This window comes from Gadus morhua, chromosome 13, assembly GCF_902167405.1.
Source record: "Gadus morhua chromosome 13, gadMor3.0, whole genome shotgun sequence".
NCBI lineage: Eukaryota > Metazoa > Chordata > Actinopteri > Gadiformes > Gadidae > Gadus > Gadus morhua.
Genome location: NC_044060.1, coordinates 23,123,949 through 23,127,056, shown reverse-complemented (window position 1 = coordinate 23,127,056; position 3,108 = coordinate 23,123,949). Strand labels below are relative to the sequence as shown.

Genomic DNA, 3,108 nt, shown 5'->3' with positions numbered 1-3,108 from the left:
AGCAAATGCTATGAGCTCCTCCTGACAAGTAAGATCATCCTTGTTAAAGATACATACTGGACACAATTATTAGCCCCCCTATGACATTTTTTTATTAGGAAGTTAGCTGCAGGCCGGCAGGGCATCAGTCAAAAGCAGCGACATCAGTGTTAAGATGTATGCGGTGAAATTAAAACGGAGGACAGAAACCCAAACTATAATCTTATATAAATACTAATTTATATAATAAATTAGTATTTCTACAATTGAGGCTAAATTAAATAGGTTGTTCTAAATGTTTTGGGAGGAGTTCTTCCGTGGCTCATATCAGATTTTCTTTTATACTGTTTCAGTGTTGCAGGGCTGTGCTCCACAAGCAGCTGTGCCCCCCCTGGAAAACAGCGGTCCACCAGCCCCTCCTGTGTGCTCTCAGCCTCCTCCAGAACCCTTCTCATCCCCTCAAACTCCTCCATCCTTCTCCAACTCCCAACCTCCTTCCTTCTCATCCCCTCAAACTCCTCCATCCTTCTCCAACTCCCAACCTCCTCCATCTTTCCACAACTTAGAACCTCCTCCATCCTTCTCCAACTCCCAACCTCCTTCCTTCTCATCCCCTCAAACTCCTCCATCCTTCTCTAACTCTGAACCTCCTCCATCTTTCCACAACTTAGAAACTCCTCCATCCTTCTCCAACTCCCAACCTCCTTCCTTCTCATCCCCTCAAACTCCTCCATCCTTCTCCAACTCCCAAGCTCCTTTCCTTCTCCAACTCCCAACCTCCTCCATCCTTCTCAGACCCTCAAATTCCTCCATCCTTCTCTAACTCTGAACCTCCTCCATCTTTCCACAACTTAGAACCTCCTCCATCCTTCTCCAACTCCCAACCTCCTTCCTTCTCTAACTCTCAACCTTCTCCATCCTTCTCCCCTCAACCTCATCCATCCCTCTCCAACTTTGAACCTCCTTGATCTCCAGCCTCCTCTTCCAAGAAGAGACCCAAAATAAAAGGTTTGATTTACTCTGCATGCTACATAAATGTATTACATTGTTAGGGTTTTCTAATTAACACAATATACTTCATGTGATTTGTATTAAGCTTTTCTACTTTATCTTTTTTGAATGCAGAAAACACAAAAATCAAACCAAGCCAAGCCGTTCAGATTTTGTTGCCCACGAGAGTCAGATCCAGGATGGACCTTATCTGGAGTGGGGCCAAAAGCGCCCTGGCCCTCCCTCTAAAAATAAGCGAGCTGAGCTGCTCCTATTTTCGGTACTCATCGCATGGGGTACCAAGCTGTCTGAAAGGGTGCCGAAAATATGAAGCTATACACTGCCGTCAGTTGATTGGTCGAAAGAATAACTTTGGCCTTAAAAGAGGCCTATGTGTAGTCACCTTTGCAGGAGTGAAGAGAGTATTGTGTTTAGAGAAAAGGATTACATGAACGTTATGGCATATTTGGCTATAACATGTAAAATTGTTAGGTTAGGTTACCAATTTCTACAGGATTTTGTGTTGGACCATTTAAAAACAAATTCAACTCATACTGTTGGACCCAGATAGACAGTGTTTAAAATTTGATGCTTAATCCTTGTATTAAATAATAAATTCTAAGTTGTGTGGTGATAGTATCTGTCTCTACAGGAAATGCCTTTCTCTCACAACTACTTCTGTCATATTTTCTGATGTCATGCCTTTCAGGGAAAAGAAGAGGTGAAAGTCTCTTGGACACCATGCCCCAAGTGGTAAGTTTGACTGGAAACAAAGGATTTATAAAACATTTTTAAAGCTATAGTGTGTAACTTCTGCCGGGGCCCAAGAGGAATTCTGAGTAATTACAACAACACTGTCGGTGCATCTACATGAGGTACACTTTTGCTGATCGCACATCAATTGTATCCCTTCTGCTGTACGTCCAGGTTTTTTATGACTAATACAATCAACAACTTTAACATTTCTTGGGCTCTTTTCGGAGCTCCTTCACCAACACTGCCCTACTGGGAAATAAAGCGAGAGTTTTGTGGAGCTGTTGGGCTTAATCAACTCTGTGTAAATTCATTGGACAATGGCACAAATGTTACAGACGAAAGTAACGCACTATAGCTTTAATAAGGATGTTATAGATAAAAAAAGTTCATCCTTTAACCTTCAATTACTGTTTTTTATTTCATTTCTTGACAGTGGGAAGAAGTGGGACGATTCATGGGAGCCAGACAGCCAACAGTTTAGCTAAATCTATTTTATTTATTTATGTATATTATTTTATTTGTTTGATATTCCTGTTTCTTTGGAAGTGTTTATTTTATTACACACAAACACACACATACATACACAGACATCTTTCAAAAGTGATGCATTTATTAAATAAATTGTTGTTACTGCCTCGTCCATTTTATTGCATTTATAATTATATATATTTTTTTGAAATACAATGATTGAAAAGTTTTTGCTAAGCTCTGACTGTTAATTGTGTAACAATATGACAAAAGGTGAATTATTATTTTAAATCGTTTTGGTGTTTGTGTACATAGATTTGAGTGTCTGGAGTGCTCACAAACCCAGAAATGTGAAACGATTTACTGCCTCAGTGAGAAATCATGAGATGCTCCTAGCTTCCTATGACATACGGCAACACAAGTCTAACTCCCTACTCGTCAGAAGTGTGACGCATGGCCAAGGATCCCTGGCGTCAAGTTCCAACGAAAGATGTGTAGCCTACCTTTTGCGTTGTTTTTCAATGCGGGGGTCCAATTCGGTATCACGCCAAAGCGTGATTGGAGGGATAGCACAAACGGGGCGAGTGGTTCTCCCAGCATTTGGTGAAATGGTTAGGTAGCCTATATTAGTATTTAATATAATAAATATTAATACTTATAATCTGAATGGGAAATGCAATATTTTAGGACAGATTCACCATTCAACGTGTTTCTAATAACATTTCTAGCGAGGAATGTACTTTATACCTGCATAATCTTCAGTCACTGAATGTGTCAGATCTTTAGTTTGATAGTCATTAGGACGATTTTATGGTCTCGCTAGCATGTTTAAACGACGTCAGGTTGCTAGGGACGCGACGATCTAATTGTGGGCCAGCCGAGGCTGACACATAAACCAAATTTGGCCTATAACCA

The 3,108-nt window shown here is 40.5% G+C and overlaps 1 long non-coding RNA gene across 1 annotated transcript; it reads left to right on the top strand.

Moving 5' to 3' along the window:
- Positions 1 to 482: 482 nt before the first annotated feature.
- Positions 483 to 2,237, top strand: LOC115557643 (uncharacterized). The gene is made up of 3 exons (XR_003979214.1): positions 483 to 987; positions 1,105 to 1,722; positions 2,159 to 2,237. It is a non-coding gene; the product is annotated as an uncharacterized LOC115557643 (long non-coding RNA).
- Positions 2,238 to 3,108: the final 871 nt, after the last annotated feature.